We start from the raw sequence: 18,727 nt of genomic DNA on the forward strand, positions 1-18,727 counted from the left end.
CTCAGATGAAATCTGGAAAGAAGCTTTCTGAGAAACTGCTCTGTGATGTTTGACTTCCACTCACAGAGTTACATCTGTATTTCGTGGATCTCTTTGCTAGCCTTATTTCTGTGGAATCTGAGAACAGATATTTCGGATCCCTTTGAAGACTATAGGGCCAAAGGAAATATCCTCTGATAACAAAGAGAAAGAAGCTTTCTGAAAAACTTCTTTGTGTTCTGTGAAATCATCTCACAGAGTTACAGCTTTCCCCTCAAGAAGCCTTTCGCTAAGACAGTTCTTGTGGAATTGGCAAAGTGATATTTGGAAGCCCTTAGAGGGCTATGGTGAAAAAGGAAATATCCTCAGATGAAATCTGGAAAGAAGCTTTCTGAGAAACTGCTTAGTGTTCTGTTCATTCATCTCACAGAGTTACATCTGTATTTCATGGATCTCTTTGCTAGCCTTATTTCTGTGGAATCTGAGAACAGATATTTCGAATCCCTTTGAAGACTATTGGGCCAAAGGAAATATCCTCTGATAACAAAGAGAAAGAAGCTTTCTGAGAAACTTCTTTGTGTTCTGTGAAATCATCTCACAGAGTTACAGCTTTCCCCTCAAGAAGCCTTTAGCTAAGACAGTTCTTGTGGAATTGGCAAAGTGATATTTGGAAGCCCATAGAGGGCTATGGTGAAAAAGGAAATATCCTCAGATGAAATCTGGAAAGAAGCTTTCTGAGACACTGCTTAGTGTTCTGTTCATTCATCTCACAGAGTTACATCTGTGTTTCGTGGATCTCTTTGCTAGCCTTATTTCTGTGGAATCTGAGAACAGATATTTCGGATCCCTTTGAAGACTATATGGCCAAAGGAAATATCCTCCGATAAAAAAGAGAAAGAAGCTTTCTGAGAAATTTCTTTGTGTTCTGTGAAATCATCTCACAGAGTTACAGCTTCCCCTCAAGAAGCCTTTCGCTAAGACAGTTCTTGTGGAATTGGCAAAGTGATATTTGGAAGCCCATAGAGTGCTATGGTGAAAAAGGAAATATCCTCAGATGAAATCTGGAAAGAAGCTTTCTGAGAAACTGCTCTGTGATGTGTGACCTCCACTCACAGAGTTCCATCTGTATGTCGTGGATCTCTTTGCTAGCCTTATTTCTGTGGAATCTGAGAACAGATATTTCGGATCCCTTTGAAGACTATAGGGCCAAAGGAAATATCCTCTGATAACAAAGAGAAAGAAGCTTTCTGAGAAACTTCTTTGTGTTCTGTGAAATCATCTCACAGAGTTACTGCTTTCCCCTCAAGAAGCCTTTCGCTAAGACAGTTCTTGTGCAATTGGCAAAGTGATATTTGGAAGCCCATAGAGGGCTATGGTGAAAAAGGAAATATCCTCAGATGAAATCTGGAAAGAAGCTTTCTGAGAAACTGCTTAGTGTTCTGTTCATTCATCTCACAGAGTTACATCTGTATTTCATTTATCTCTTTGCTAGCCTTATTTCTGTGGAATCTGAGAACAGATATTTCGAATCCCTTTGAAGACTATTGGGCCAAAGGAAATATCCTCTGATAAGAAAGAGAAAGAAGCTTTCTGAGAAACTTCTTTGTGTTCTGTGAAATCATCTCACAAAGTTACAGATTTCGCCTCAAGAAGCCTTTCGCTAAGACAGTTCTTGTGGAATTGGCAAAGTGATATTTGGAAGCCCATGGAGGGCTATGGTGAAAAAGGAAATATCCTCAGATGAAATCTGGAAAGAAGCTTTCTGAGAAACTGCTTAGTGTTCTGTTCATTCATCTCACAGAGTTACATCTGTATTTCGTGGATCTCTTTGCTAGCCTTATTTCTGTGGAATCTGAGAACAGATATTTCGGATCCCTTTGAAGACTATAGGGCAAAAGGAAATATCCTCCGATAACAAAGAGAAAGAAGCTTTCTGAGAAACTTCTTTGTGTTCTGTGAAATCATCTCACAGATTTACAGCTTTCCCCTCAAGAAGCCTTTCGCTAAGTCAGTTCTTGTGGAATTGGCAAAGTGATATTTGGAAGCCCTTAGAGGGCTATGGTGAAAAAGGAAATATCCTCAGATGAAATCTGGAAAGAAGCTTTCTGAGAAACTGCTTAGTGTTCTGTTCATTCATCTCACAGAGTTACATCTGTGTTTCGTGGATCTCTTTGCTAGCCTTATTTCTGTGGAATCTGAGAACAGATATTTCGGATCCCTTTGAAGACTATATGGCCAAAGGAAATATCATCCGATAACAAAGAGAAAGAAGCCTTCTGAGAAACTTCTTTGTGTTCTGTGAAATCATCTCACAGAGTTACAGCTTTCCCCTCAAGAAGCCTTTCGCTAAGACAGTTCTTGTGGAATTGGCAAAGTGATATTTGGAAGCCCATAGAGGGCTATGGTGAAAGAGGAAATATCCTCAGATGAAATCTGGAAAGAAGCTTTCTGAGAAACTGCTCTGTGATGTGTGACTTCCACTCAAAGAGTTACATCTGTATTTCGTGGATCTCTTTGCTAGCCTTATTTCTGTGGAATCTGAGAACAGATATTTCGGATCCCTTTGAAGACTTTAGGGCCAAAGGAAATATCCTATGATAACAAAGAGAAAGAAGCTATCTGAGAAACTTCTTTGTGTTCTGTGAAATCATCTCACAGAGTTACAGCTTTCCCCTCAAGAAGCCTTTCGCTAAGACAGTTCTTGTGGAATTGGCAAAGTGATATTTGGAAGCCCGTAGAGGGCTATGGTGAAAAAGGAAATATCCTCAGATGAAATCTGGAAAGAAGCTTTCTGAGAAACTGCTTCGTGTTCTGTTCATTCATCTCACAGAGTTACATCTATGTTTCGTGGATCTCTTTGCTAGCCTTATTTCTGTGGAATCTGAGAACAGATATTTCGGATCCCTTTGAAGACTATAGGGCCAAAGGAATTATCCTCCGATAACAAAGAGAAAGAAGCTTTCTGAGAAACTTCTTTGTGTTCCGTGAAATCATCTCACAGAGTTACAGCTTTCCCCTCAAGAAGCCTTTCGCTAAGACAGTTCTTGTGGAATTGGCAAAGTGATATTTGGAAGCCCATAGAGGGCTATGGTGAAAAAGGAAATATCCTCAGATGAAATCTGGAGAGAAGCTTTCTGAGAAACTGCTTATTGTTCTGTTCTTTCATCTCACAGAGTTACATCTGTATTTCGTGGATCTCTTTGCTAGCCTTATTTCTGTGGAATCTGAGAACAGATATTTCGGATCCCTTTGAAGACTATATGGCCAAAGGAAATATCATCCGATAACAAAGAGAAAGAAGCTTTCTGAGAAACTTCTTTGTGTTCTGTGAAATCATCTCACAGAGTTACAGCTTTCCCCTCAAGAAGCCTTTCGCTAAGACAGTTCTTGTGGAATTGGCAAAGTGATATTTGGAAGCCCATAGAGGGCTATGGTGAAAAAGGAAATATCCTCAGATGAAATCTGGAAAGAAGCTTTCTGAGAAACTGCTCTGTGATGTGTGACTTCCACTCACAGAGTTACATCTGTTTTTCGTGGATCTCTTTGCTAGCCTTATTTCTGTGGAATCTGAGAACAGATATTTCGGATTCCTTTCAAGACTATAGGGCCAAAGGAAATATCCTCTGATAACAAAGAGAAAGAAGCTTTCTGAGAAACTTCTTTGTGTTCTGTAAATCATCTCACAGAGTTACAGCTTTCCCCTCAAGAAGCCTTTCGCTAAGACAGTTCTTGTGGAATTGGCAAAGTGATATTTGGAAGCCCATAGAGGGCTATGGTGAAAAAGGAAATATCCTCAGATGAAATCTGGAAAGAAGCTTTTTGAGAAACTGCTCTGTGATATGTGACTTCCAATCACAGAGTTTTACCTGTATTTCGTGTATCTCTTTGCTAGCCTTATTTCTGTATAATCTGAGAACAGATATTTCGGATATCTTTGAAGACTATAGGGCCAAAGGAAATATCATCCGATAACAAAGAGAAAGAAGCTTTCTGAGAAACTTCTTTGTGTTCTGTGAAATCATCTCACAGAGTTACAGCTTTACCCTCAAGTAGCCTTTCTCTAAGACAGTTCTTGTGGAATTGGCAAAGTGATATTTGGAAGCCCATAGAGGGCTATAGTGAAAAAGGAAATATCCTCAGATGAAATCTGGAAAGAAGCTTTCTGAGAAACTGCTTCGTGTTCTGTTCATTCATCTCACAGAGTTACATCTGTGTTTCGTGGATCTCTTTGCTAGCCTTATTTCTGTGGAATCTGAGAACAGATATTTCGGATCCCTTTGAAGACTATAGGGCCAAAGGAATTATCCTCCGATAACAAAGAGAAAGAAGCTTTCTGAGAAACTTCTTTGTGTTCCGTGAAATCATCTCACAGAGTTACAGCTTTCCCCTCAAGAAGCCTTTCGCTAAGACAGTTCTTGTGGAATTGGCAAAGTGATATTTGGAAGCCCATACAGGGCTATGGTGAAAAAGGAAATATCCTCAGATGAAATCTGGAAAGAAGCTTTCTGAGAAACTGCTTAGTGTTCTGTTCATTCATCTCACAGAGTTACATCTGTATTTCGTGGATCTCTTTGCTAGCCTTATTTCTGTGGAATCTGAGAACAGATATTTCGGATCCCTTTGAAGACTATAGGGCCAAAGGAATTATCCTCCGATACCAAAGAGAAAGAAGCTTTCTGAGAAACTTCTTTGTGTTCTGTGAAATCATCTCACAGAGTTACAGCTTTCATCTCAAGAAGCCTTTCGCTAAGACAGTTCTTGTGGTATTGGCAAAGTGATATTTGGAAGCCCATAGAGGGCTAAGGTGAAAAAGGAAATATCCTCAGATGAAATCTGGAAAGAAGCTTTCTGAGAAACTGCTCTGTGATGTGTGACTTCCACTCACAGAGTTACATCTGTATTTCGTGGATCTCTTTGCTAGCCTTATTTCTGTGGAATCTGAGAACAGATATTTCGGATCCCTTTGAAGACTATAGGGCGAAAGGAAATATCCTATGATAACAAAGAGAAAGAAGCTATCTGAGAAACTTCTTTGTGTTCTGTGAAATCATCTCACAGAGTTACAGCTTTCCCCTCAAGAAGCCTTTCGCTAAGACAGTTCTTGTGGAATTGGCAAAGTGATATTTGGAAGCCCGTAGAGGGCTATGGTGAAAAAGGAAATATCCTCAGATGAAATCTGGAAAGAAGCTTTCTGAGAAACTACTTCGTGTTCTGTTCATTCATCTCACAGAGTTACATCTGTGTTTCGTGGATCTCTTTGCTAGCCTTATTTCTGTGGAATCTGAGAACAGATATTTCGGATCCCTTTGAAGACTATAGGGCCAAAGGAATTATCCTCCGATACCAAAGAGAAAGAAGCTTTCTGAGAAACTTCTTTGTGTTCTGTGAAATCATCTCACAGAGTTACAGCTTTCCCCTCAACAAGCCTTTCGCTAAGACAGTTCTTGTGGAATTGGCAAAGTGATATTTGGAAGCCCATAGAGGGCTATGGTGAAAAAGGAAATATCCTCAGATGAAATCTGGAAAGAAGCTTTCTGAGAAACTGCTTAGTGTTCTATTCATTCATCTCACAGAGTTACATCTGTGTTTCGTGGATCTCTTTGCTAGCCTTATTTCTGTGGAATCTGAGAACAGATATTTCGGATCCCTTTGAAGACTACAGGGCCAAAGGAAATATCCTCCGATAACAAAGAGAAAGAAGCTTTCTGAGAAACTTCTTTGTGTTCTGTGAAATCATCTAACAGAGTTACAGCTTTCCCCTCAAGAAGCCTTTCGCTAAGACAGTTCTTGTGGAATTGGCAAAGTGATATTTTGAAGCCCATAGAGGGCTATGGTGAAAAAGGAAATATCCTCAGATGAAATCTGGAAAGAAGCTTTCTGAGAAACTGCTCTGTGATGTGTGACTTCCACTCACAGAGTTACAACTGTATTTCGTGGATCTCTTTGCTAGCCTTATTTCTGTGGAATCTGAGAACAGATATTTCGAATCCCTTTGAAGACTACAGGGCCAAAGGAAATATCCTATGATAACAAAGAGAAAGAAGCTATCTGAGAAACTTCTTTGTGTTCTGTGAAATCATCTAACAGAGTTACAGCTTTCCCCTCAAGAAGCCTTTCGCTAAGACAGTTCTTGTGGAATTGGCAAAGTGATATTTGGAAGCCCGTAGAGGGCTATGGTGAAAAAGGAAATATCCTCAGATGAAATCTGGAAAGAAGCTTTCTGAGAAACTGCTTCGTGTTCTGTTCATTCATCTCACAGAGTTACATCTGTGTTTCGTGGATCTCTTTGCTAGCCTTATTTCTGTGGAATCTGAGAACAGATATTTCGGATCCCTTTGAAGACTATAGGGCCAAAGGAATTATCCTCCGATAACAAAGAGAAAGAAGCTTTCTGAGAAACTTCTTTGTGTTCTGTGAAATCATCTCACAGAGTTACAGCTTTCCCCTCAAGAAGCCTTTCGCTAAGACAGTTCTTGTGGAATTGGCAAAGTGATATTTGGAAGCCCATAGAGGGCTATGGTGAAAAAGGAAATATCCTCAGATGAAATCTGGAAAGAAGCTTTCTGAGAAACTGCTTAGTGTTCTGTTCATTCATCTCACAGAGTTACATCTGTATTTCGTGGATCTCTTTGCTAGCCTTATTTCTGTGGAATCTGAGAACAGATATTTCGGATCCCTTTGAAGACTATAGGGCCAAAGGAAATATCCTCTGATAACAAAGAGAAAGAAGCTTTCTGAGAAACTTCTTTGTGTTCTGTGAAATCATCTCACAGAGTTACAGCTTTCCCCTCAAGAAGCCTTTCGCTAAGACAATTCTTTTGGAATTGGCAAAGTGATATTTGGAAGCCCATAGAGGGCTATGGTGAAAAAGGAAATATCCTCAGATGAAATCTGGAAAGAAGCTTTTTGAGAAACTGCTCTGTGATATGTGACTTCCAATCACAGAGTTTTACCTGTATTTCGTGTATCTCTTTGCTAGCCTTATTTCTGTATAATCTGAGAACAGATATTTCGGATATCTTTGAAGACTATAGGGCCAAAGGAAATATCATCCGATAACAAAGAGAAAGAAGCTTTCTGAGAAACTTCTTTGTGTTCTGTGAAATCATCTCACAGAGTTACAGCTTTACCCTCAAGTAGCCTTTCTCTAAGACAGTTCTTGTGGAATTGGCAAAGTGATATTTGGAAGCCCATAGAGGGCTATAGTGAAAAAGGAAATATCCTCAGATGAAATCTGGAAAGAAGCTTTCTGAGAAACTGCTCTGTGATGTTTGACTTCCACTCACAGAGTTACATCTGTATTTCGTGGATCTCTTTGCTAGCCTTATTTCTGTGGAATCTGAGAACAGATATTTCGGATCCCTTTGAAGACTATAGGGCCAAAGGAAATATCCTCCGATAACAAAGAGAAAGAAGCTTTCTGAGAAACTTCTTTGTGTTCTGTGAAATCATCTCACAGAGTTACAGCTTTCCCCTCAAGAAGCCTTTCGCTAAGATAGTTCTTGTGGAATTGGCAAAGTGATATTTGGAAGCCCATAGAGGGCTATGGTGAAAAAGGAAATATCCTCATATGAAATCTGGAAAGAAGCTTTCTGAGAAACTGCTTAGTGTTCTGTTCATTCATCTCACAGAGTTACATCTGTGTTTCGTGGATCTCTTTGCTAGCCTTATTTCTGTGGAATCTGAGAACAGATATTTCGGATCCCTTTGAAGACTATAGGGCCAAAGGAAATATCCTCCGATAAAAAAGAGAAAGAAGCTTTCTGAGAAACTTCTTTGTGTTTTGTGAAATCATCTCACAGAGTTACAGCTTTCCCCTCAAGAAGCCTTTCGCTAAGACAGTTCTTGTGGAATTGGCAAAGTGATATTTGGAAGCCCATAGAGGGCTATGGTGAAAAAGGAAATATCCTCAGATGAAATCTGGAAAGAAGCTTTCTGAGAAACTGCTTAGTGTTCTGTTCATTCATCTCACAGAGTTACATCTGTGTTTCGTGGATCTCTTTGCTAGCCTTATTTCTGTGGAATCTGAGAACAGATATTTCGGATCCCTTTGAAGACTATATGGCCAAAGGAAATATCATCCGATAACAAAGAGAAAGAAGCTTTCTGAGAAACTTCTTTGTGTTCTGTGAAATCATCTCACAGAGTTACAGCATTCCCCTCAAGAAGCCTTTCGCTAAGACAGTTCTTGTGGAATTGGCAAAGTGATATTTGGAAGCCCATAGAGGGCTATGGTGAAAAAGGAAATATCCTCAGATGAAATCTGGAAAGAAGCTTTCTGAGAAACTGCTTAGTGTTCTGTTCATTCATCTCAAAGAGTTACATCTGTGTTTCGTGGATCTCTTTGCTAGCCTTCTTTCTGTGGAATCTGAGAACAGATATTTCGGATCCCTTTGAAGACTATAGGGCCAAAGGAAATATCCTCCGATAACAAAGAGAAAGAAGCTTTCTGAGAAACTTCTTTGTGTTCTGTGAAATCATCTCACAGAGTTACAGCTTTCCCCTCAAGAAGCCTTTAGCTAAGACAGTTCTTGTGGAATTGGCAAAGTGATATTTGGAAGCCCATAGAGGGCTATGGTGAAAATGGAAATATCCTCAGATGAAATCTGGAAAGAAGCTTTCTGAGAAACTGCTCTGTGATGTGTGACTTCCACTCACAGAGTTACATCTGTTTTTCGTGGATCTCTTTGCTAGCCTTATTTCTGTGGAATCTGAGAACAGATATTTCGGATCCCTTTGAAGACTATAGGGCCAAAGGAAATATCCTCTGATAAAAAAGAGAAAGAAGCTTTCTGAGAAACTTCTTTGTGTTCTGTGAAATCATCTCACAGAGTTACAGCTTTCCCCTCAAGAAGCCTTTCGCTAAGACAGTTCTTGTGGAATTGGCCAAGTGATATTTGGAAGCCCATAGAGGGCTATGGTGAAAAAGGAAATATCCTCAGATGAAATCTGGAAAGAAGCTTTTTGAGAAACTGCTCTGTGATATGTGACTTCCAATCACAGAGTTTTACCTGTATTTCGTGTATCTCTTTGCTAGCCTTATTTCTGTATAATCTGAGAACAGATATTTCGGATATCTTTGAAGACTATAGGGCCAAAGGAAATATCATCCGATAACAAAGAGAAAGAAGCTTTCTGAGAAACTTCTTTGTGTTCTGTGAAATCATCTCACAGAGTTACAGCTTTACCCTCAAGTAGCCTTTCTCTAAGACAGTTCTTGTGGAATTGGCAAAGTGATATTTGGAAGCCCATAGAGGGCTATAGTGAAAAAGGAAATATCCTCAGATGAAATCTGGAAAGAAGCTTTCTGAGAAACTGCTCTGTGATGTTTGACTTCCACTCACAGAGTTACATCTGTATTTCGTGGATCTCTTTGCTAGCCTTATTTCTGTGGAATCTGAGAACAGATATTTCGGATCCCTTTGAAGACTATAGGGCCAAAGGAAATATCCTCTGATAACAAAGAGAAAGAAGCTTTCTGAAAAACTTCTTTGTGTTCTGTGAAATCATCTCACAGAGTTACAGCTTTCCCCTCAAGAAGCCTTTCGCTAAGACAGTTCTTGTGGAATTGGCAAAGTGATATTTGGAAGCCCTTAGAGGGCTATGGTGAAAAAGGAAATATCCTCAGATGAAATCTGGAAAGAAGCTTTCTGAGAAACTGCTTAGTGTTCTGTTCATTCATCTCACAGAGTTACATCTGTATTTCATGGATCTCTTTGCTAGCCTTATTTCTGTGGAATCTGAGAACAGATATTTCGAATCCCTTTGAAGACTATTGGGCCAAAGGAAATATCCTCTGATAACAAAGAGAAAGAAGCTTTCTGAGAAACTTCTTTGTGTTCTGTGAAATCATCTCACAGAGTTACAGATTTCGCCTCAAGAAGCCTTTCGCTAAGACAGTTCTTGTTGAATTGGCAAAGTGATATTTGGAAGCCCACAGAGGGCTATGGTGAAAAAGGAAATATCCTCAGATGAAATCTGGAAAGAAGCTTTCTGAGAAACTGCTTAGTGTTCTGTTCATTCATCTCACAGAGTTACATCTGTATTTCGTGGATCTCTTTGCTAGCCTTATTTCTGTGGAATCTGAGAACAGATATTTCGGATCCCTTTGAAGGCTATAGGGCCAAAGGAAATATCCTCTGATAACAAAGAGAAAGAAGCTTTCTGAGAAACTTCTTTGTGTTCTGTGAAATCATCTCACAGAGTTACAGCTTTCCCCTCAAGAAGCCTTTCGCTAAGACAGTTCTTGTGGAATTGGCAAAGTGATATTTGGAAGCCCATAGAGGGCTATGGTGAAAAAGGAAATATCCTCAGATGAAATCTGGAAAGAAGCTTTATGAGAAACTGCTCTGTGATGTGTGACTTCCACTCAAAGAGTTACATCTGTATTTCGTGGATCTCTTTGCTAGCCTTATTTCTGTGGAATCTGAGAACAGATATTTCGGATCCCTTTGAAGACTATAGGGCCAAAGGAAATATCCTATGATAACAAAGAGAAAGAAGCTATCTGAGAAACTTCTTTGTGTTCTGTGAAATCATCTCACAGAGTTACAGCTTTCCCCTCAAGAAGCCTTTCGCTAAGACAGTTCTTGTGGAATTGGCAAAGTGATATTTGGAAGCCCGTAGAGGGCTATGGTGAAAAAGGAAATATCCTCAGATGAAATCTGGAAAGAAGCTTTCTGAGAAACTGCTTAGTGTTCTGTTCATTCATCTCACAGAGTTACATCTGTGTTTCGTGGATCTCTTTGCTAGCCTTATTTCTGTGGAATCTGAGAACAGATATTTCGGATCCCTTTGAAGACTATAGGGCCAAAGGAATTATCCTCCGATAACAAAGAGAAAGAAGCTTTCTGAGAAACTTCTTTGGGTTCTCTGAAATCATCTCACAGAGTTACAGCTTTCCCCTCAAGAAGCCTTTCGCTAAGACAGTTCTTGTGGAATTGGCAAAGTGATATTTGGAAGCCCACAGAAGGCTATGGTGAAAAAGGAAATATCCTCAGATGAAATCTGGAAAGAAGCTTTCTGAGAAACTGCTTAGTGTTCTGTTCATTCATCTCACAGAGTTACATCTGTATTTCGTGGATCTCTTTGCTAGCCTTATTTCTGTGGAATCTGAGAACAGATATTTCGGATCCCTTTGAAGACTATAGGGCCAAAGGAAATATCCTCTGATAACAAAGAGAAAGAAGCTTTCTGAGAAACTTCTTTGTGTTCTGTGAAACCATATCACAGAGTTACAGCTTTCCCCTCAAGAAGCCTTTCGCTAATACAGTTCTTGTGGAATTGCAAAGTGATACTTGGAAGCCCATAGAGGGCTATGGTGAAAAAGGAAATATCCTCAGATGAAATCTGGAAAGAAGCTTTCTGAGAAACTGCTCTGTGATGTGTGACTTCCACTCACAGTGTTACATCTGTTTTTCGTGGATCTCTTTGCTAGCCTTATTTCTGTGGAATCTGAGAACAGATATTTCGGATCCCTTTGAAGACTATAGGGCCAAAGGAAATATCCTCTGATAACAAAGAGAAAGAAGCTTTATGAGAAACTTCTTTGTGTTCTGTAAATCATCTCACAGAGTTACAGCTTTCCCCTCAAGAAGCCTTTCGCTAAGTCAGTTCTTGTGGAATTGGCAAAGTGATATTTGGAAGCCCATAGAGGGCTATGGTGAAAAAGGAAATATCCTCAGATGAAATCTGGAAAGAAGCTTTCTGAGAAACTGCTTAGTGTTCTGTTCATTCATCTCACAGAGTTACATCTGTGTTTCGTGGATCTCTTTGCTAGCCTTATTTCTGTGGAATCTGAGAACAGATATTTCGGATCCCTTTGAAGATTATATGGTCGAAGGAAATATCATCCGATAACAAAGAGAAAGAAGCTTTCTGAGAAACTTCTTTGTGTTCTGTGAAATCATCTCACAGAGTTACAGCTTTCCCCTCAAGAAGCCTTTCGCTAAGACAGTTCTTGTGGAATTGGCAAAGTGATATTTGGAAGCCCATAGAGGGCTATGGTGAAAAAGGAAATATCCTCAGATGAAATCTGGAAAGAAGCTTTCTGAGAAACTGCTTAGTGTTCTGTTCATTCATCTCACAGAGTTACATCTGTATTTCGTGGATCTCTTTGCTAGCCTTATTTCTGTGGAATCTGAGAACAGATATTTCGGATCCCTTTGAAGACTATAGGGCCAAAGGAAATATCCTCCGATTACAAAGAGAAAGAAGCTTTCTGAGAAAGTTCTTTGTGTTCTGTGAAATCATCTCACAGAGTTACAGCTTTCCCCTCAAGAAGCCTGTCGCTAAGACAGTTCTTGTGGAATTGGCAAAGTGATATTTGGAAGCCCATAGAGGGCTATGGTGAAAAAGGAAATATCCTCAGATGAAATCTGGAAAGAAGCTTTCTGAGAAACTGCTTAGTGTTCTATTCATTCATCTCACAGAGTTACATCTGTGTTTCGTGGATCTCTTTGCTAGCCTTATTTCTGTGGAATCTGAGAACAGATATTTCGGATCCCTTTGAAGACTATAGGGCAAAAGGAAATATCCTCCGATAACAAAGAGAAAGAAGCTTTCTGAGAAACTTCTTTGTGTTCTGTGAAATCATCTCACAGAGTTACAGCTTTCCCCTCATGAAGCCTTTCGCTAAGTCAGTTCTTATGGAATTGGCCAAGTGATATTTGGAAGCCCATAGAGGGCTATGGTGAAAAAGGAAATATCCTCAGATGAAATCTGGAAAGAAGCTTTCTGAGAAACTGCTTAGTGTTCTGTTCATTCATCTCACAGAGTTACATCTGTGTTTCGTGGATCTCTTTGCTAGCCTTATTTCTGTGGAATCTGAGAACAGATATTTCGGATCCCTTTGAAGATTATATGGTCGAAGGAAATATCATCCTATAACAAAGAGAAAGAAGCTTTCTGAGAAACTTCTTTGTGTTCTGTGAAATCATCTCACAGAGTTACAGCTTTCCCCTCAAGAAGCCTTTCGCTAGGACAGTTCTTGTGGAATTGGCAAAGTGATATTTGGAAGCCCATAGAGGGCTATGGTGAAAAAGGAAATATCCTCAGATGAAATCTGGAAAGAAGCTTTCTGAGAAACTGCTCTGTGATGTGTGACTTCCACTCACAGAGTTACATCTGTATTTCGTGGATCTCTTTGCTAGCCTTATTTCTGTGGAATCTGAGAACAGATATTTCGGATCCCTTTGAAGACTATAGGGCGAAAGGAAATATCCTATGATAACAAAGAGAAAGAAGCTATCTGAGAAACTTCTTTGTGTTCTGTGAAATCATCTCACAGAGTTACAGCTTTCCCCTCAAGAAGCCTTTCGCTAAGACAGTTCTTGTGGAATTGGCAAAGTGATATTTGGAAGCCCGTACAGGACTATGGTGAAAAAGGAAATATCCTCAGATGAAATCTGGAAAGAAGCTTTCTGAGAAACTACTTCGTGTTCTCTTCATTCATCTCACAGAGTTACATCTGTGTTTCGTGGATCTCTTTGCTAGCCTTATTTCTGTGGAATCTGAGAACAGATATTTCGGATCCCTTTGAAGACTATAGGGCCAAAGGAAATATCCTCCGATAACAAAGAGAAAGAAGCTTTCTGAGAAACTTCTTTGTGTTCTGTGAAATCATCTCACAGAGTTACAGCTTTCCCCTCAAGAAGCCTTTCGCTAAGTCAGTTCTTGTGGAATTGGCAAAGTGATATTTGGAAGCCCATAGAGGGCTATGGTGAAAAAGGAAATATCCTCAGATGAAATCTGGAAAGAAGCTTTCTGAGAAACTGCTTAGTGTTCTGTTCATTCATCTCACAGAGTTACATCTGTGTTTCGTGGATCTCTTTGCTAGCCTTATTTCTGTGGAATCTGAGAACAGATATTTCGGATCCCTTTGAAGACTACAGGGCCAAAGGAAATATCCTCCGATAACAAAGAGAAAGAAGCTTTCTGAGAAACTTCTTTGTGTTCTGTGAAATCATCTCACAGAGTTACAGCTTTCCCCTCAAGAAGCCTATCGCTAAGACAGTTCTTGTGGAATTGGCAAAGTGATATTTGGAAGCCCATAGAGGGCTATGGTGAAAAAGGAAATATCCTCAGATGAAATCTGGAAAGAAGCTTTCTGAGAAACTGCTCTGCGATGTGTGACTTCCACTCACAGAGTTACATCTGTATTTCGTGGATCTCTTTGCTAGCCTTATTTCTGTGGAATCTGAGAACAGATATTTCGGATCCCTTTGAAGACTATAGGGCCAAAGGAAATATCCTATGATAACAAAGAGAAAGAAGCTATCTGAGAAACTTCTTTGTGTTCTGTGAAATCATCTCACAGAGTTACAGCTTTCCCCTCAAGAAGCCTTTCGCTAAGACAGTTCTTGTGGAATTGGCAAAGTGATATTTGGAAGCCCGTACAGGACTATGGTGAAAAAGGAAATATCCTCAGATGAAATCTGGAAAGAAGCTTTCTGAGAAACTACTTCGTGTTCTCTTCATTCATCTCACAGAGTTACATCTGTGTTTCGTGGATCTCTTTGCTAGCCTTATTTCTGTGGAATCTGAGAACAGATATTTCGGATCCCTTTGAAGACTATAGGGCCAAAGGAAATATCCTCCGATAACAAAGAGAAAGAAGCTTTCTGAGAAACTTCTTTGTGTTCTGTGAAATCATCTCACAGAGTTACAGCTTTCCCCTCAAGAAGCCTTTCGCTAAGTCAGTTCTTGTGGAATTGGCAAAGTGATATTTGGAAGCCCATAGAGGGCTATGGTGAAAAAGGAAATATCCTCAGATGAAATCTGGAAAGAAGCTTTCTGAGAAACTGCTTAGTGTTCTGTTCATTCATCTCACAGAGTTACATCTGTGTTTCGTGGATCTCTTTGCTAGCCTTATTTCTGTGGAATCTGAGAACAGATATTTCGGATCCCTTTGAAGACTACAGGGCCAAAGGAAATATCCTCCGATAACAAAGAGAAAGAAGCTTTCTGAGAAACTTCTTTGTGTTCTGTGAAATCATCTCACAGAGTTACAGCTTTCCCCTCAAGAAGCCTATCGCTAAGACAGTTCTTGTGGAATTGGCAAAGTGATATTTGGAAGCCCATAGAGGGCTATGGTGAAAAAGGAAATATCCTCAGATGAAATCTGGAAAGAAGCTTTCTGAGAAACTGCTCTGCGATGTGTGACTTCCACTCACAGAGTTACATCTGTATTTCGTGGATCTCTTTGCTAGCCTTATTTCTGTGGAATCTGAGAACAGATATTTCGGATCCCTTTGAAGACTATAGGGCCAAAGGAAATATCCTATGATAACAAAGAGAAAGAAGCTATCTGAGAAACTTCTTTGTGTTCTGTGAAATCATCTCACAGAGTTACAGCTTTCCCCTCAAGAAGCCTTTCGCTAAGACAGTTCTTGTGGAATTGGCAAAGTGATATTTGGAAGCCCATAGAGGGCAATGGTGAAAAAGGAAATATCCTCAGATGAAATCTGGAAAGAAGCTTTCTGAGAAACTGCTTAGTGTTCTGTTCATTCATCTCACAGAGTTACATCTGTGTTTCCTGGATCTCTTTGCTAGCCTTATTTCTGTGGAATCTGAGAACAGATATTTCGGATCCCTTTGAAGACTACAGGGCCAAAGGAAATATCCTCCGATAACAAAGAGAAAGAAGCTTTCTGAGAAAGTTCTTTGTGTTCTGTGAAATCATCTCACAGAGTTACAGCTTTCCCCTCAAGAAGCCTTTCGCTAGGACAGTTCTTGTGGAATTGGCAAAGTGATATTTGGAAGCCCATAGAGGGCTATGGTGAAAAAGGAAATATCCTCAGATGAAATCTGGAAAGAAGCTTTCTGAGAAACTGCTCTGTGATGTGTGACTACCACTCACAGAGTTACATCTGTATTTCGTGGATCTCTTTGCTAGCCTTATTTCTGTGGAATCTGAGAACAGATATTTCGGATCCCTTTGAAGACTATAGGGCGAAAGGAAATATCCCTTGATAACAAAGAGAAAGAAGCTATCTGAGAAACTTCTTTGTGTTTTGTGAAATCATCTCACAGAGTTACAGCTTTCCCCTCAAGAAGCCTTTCGCTAAGACAGTTCTTGTGGAATTGGCAAAGTGATATTTGGAAGCCCGTAGAGGACTATGGTGAAAAAGGAAATATCCTCAGATGAAATCTGGAAAGAAGCTTTCTGAGAAACTACTTCGTGTTCTCTTCATTCATCTCACAGAGTTACATCTGTGTTTCGTGGATCTCTTTGCTAGCCTTATTTCTGTGGAATCTGAGAACAGATATTTCGGATCCCTTTGAAGACTATAGGGCAAAAGGAAATATCCTCCGATAACAAAGAGAAAGAAGCTTTCTGAGAAACTTCTTTGTGTTCTGTGAAATCATCTCACAGAGTTACAGCTTTCCCCTCAAGAAGCCTTTCGCTAAGTCAGTTCTTGTGGAATTGGCAAAGTGATATTTGGAAGCCCATAGAGGGCTATGGTGAAAAAGGAAATATCCTCAGATGAAATCTGGAAAGAAGCTTTCTGAGAAACTGCTTAGTGTTCTGTTCATTCATCTCACAGAGTTACATCTGTGTTTCGTGGATCTCTTTGCTAGCCTTATTTCTGTGGAATCTGAGAACAGATATTTCGGATCCCTTTGAAGACTACAGGGCCAAAGGAAATATCCTCCGATAACAAAGAGAAAGAAGCTTTCTGAGAAACTTCTTTGTGTTCTGTGAAATCATCTCACAGAGTTACAGCTTTCCCCTCAAGAAGCCTTTCGCTAAGACAGTTCTTGTGGAGTTGGCAAAGTGATATTTGGAAGCCCATAGAGGGCTATGGTGAAAAAGGAAATATCCTCAGATGAAATCTGGAAAGAAGCTTTCTGAGAAACTGCTCTGTGATGTGTGACTTCCACTCACAGAGTTACATCTGTATTTCGTGGATCTCTTTGCTAGCCTTATTTCTGTGGAATCTGAGAACAGATATTTCGGATCCCTTTGAAGACTATAGGGCCAAAGGAAATATCCTATGATAACAAAGAGAAAGAAGCTATCTGAGAAACTTCTTTGTGTTCTGTGAAATCATCTCACAGAGTTACAGCTTTCCCCTCAAGAAGCCTTTCGCTAAGACAGTTCTTGTGGAATTGGCAAAGTGATATTTGGAAGCCCGTAGAGGGCTATGGTGAAAAAGGAAATATCCTCAGATGAAATCTGGAAAGAAGCTTTCTGAGAAACTGCTTAGTGTTCTGTTCATTCATCTCACAGAGTTACATCTGTGTTTCGTGGATCTCTTTGCTAGCCTTATTTCTGTGGAATCTGAGAACAGATATTTCGGATCCCTTTGAAGACTATAGGGCCAAAGGAATTATCCTCCGATAACAAAGAGAAAGAAGCTTTCTGAGAAACTTCTTTGTGTTCTGTGAAATCATCTCACAGAGTTACAGCTTTCCCCTCAAGAAGCCTTTCGCTAAGACAGTTCTTGTGGAATTGGCAAAGTGATATTTGGAAGCCCATAGAGGGCTATGGTGAAAAAGGAAATATCCTCAGATGAAATCTGGAAAGAAGCTTTCTGAGAAACTGCTTAGTGTTCTGTTCATTCATCTCACCGAGTTACATCTGTATTTCGTGGATCTCTTTGCTAGCCTTATTTCTGTGGAATCTGAGAACAGATATTTCGGATCCCTTTGAAGACTATAGGGCCAAAGGAAATATCCTCTGATAACAAAGAGAAAGAAGCTTTCTGAGAAACTTCTTTGTGTTCTGTGAAATCATCTCACAGAGTAACAGCTTTCCCCTCAAGAAGCCTTTCGCTAAGACAGTTCTTGTGGAATTGGCAAAGTGATATTTGGAAGCCCATAGACGGCTATGGTGAAAAAGGAAATATCCTCAGATGAAATCTGGAAAGAAGCTTTCTGAGAAACTGCTTAGTGTTCTGTTCATTCATATCACAGAGTTACATCTGTATTTCGTGGATCTCTTTGCTAGCCTTATTTCTGTGGAAACTGAGAACTGATATTTCGGATCCCTTTGAAGACTATAGGGCCAAAGGAAATATCATCCGATAACAAAGAGAAAGAAGCTTTCTGAGAAACTTCTTTGTGTTCTTTGAAATCATCTCACAGAGTTACAGCTTTCCCCTCAAGAAGCCTTTCGCTAAGACAGTTCTTGTGGAATTGGCAAAGTGATATTTGGAAGCCCATAGAGGGCTATGGTGAAAAAGGAAATATCCTCAGATGAAATCTGGTAAGAAGCTTTCTGAGAAACTACTCTGTGATGTGTGACTTCCACTCACAGAGTTACATCTGTTTTTCGTGGATCTCTTTGCTACCCTTATTTCTGTGGAATCTGAGAACAGATAATTCGGATCCCTTTGAAGACTATAGGGCCAAAGGAAATATCCTCTGATAACAAAGAGAAAGAAGCTTCCTGAGAAACTTCTTTGTGTTCTGTGAAATCATCTCACAGAGTTACAGCTTTCCCCTCAAGAAGCCTTTCACTAAGGCAGTTCTTGTGGAATTGGCAAAGTGATATTTGGAAGCCTATAGAGGGCTACGGTGAAAAAGGAAATATCCTCAGATGAAATCTGGAAAGAAGCTTTCTGAGAAACTGCTTAGTGTTCTGTTCATTCATCTCACCGAGTTACATCTGTGTTTCGTGGATCTCTTTGCTAGCCTTATTTCTGTGGAATCTGAGAACAGATATTTCGGATCCCTTTGAAGACTATACGGCCAAAGGAAATATCCTCCGATAACAAAGAGAAAGAAGCTTTCTGAGAAACTT

Source organism: Macaca fascicularis, chromosome 8 (assembly GCF_037993035.2).
Source record: "Macaca fascicularis isolate 582-1 chromosome 8, T2T-MFA8v1.1".
Taxonomy (NCBI): domain Eukaryota; kingdom Metazoa; phylum Chordata; class Mammalia; order Primates; family Cercopithecidae; genus Macaca; species Macaca fascicularis.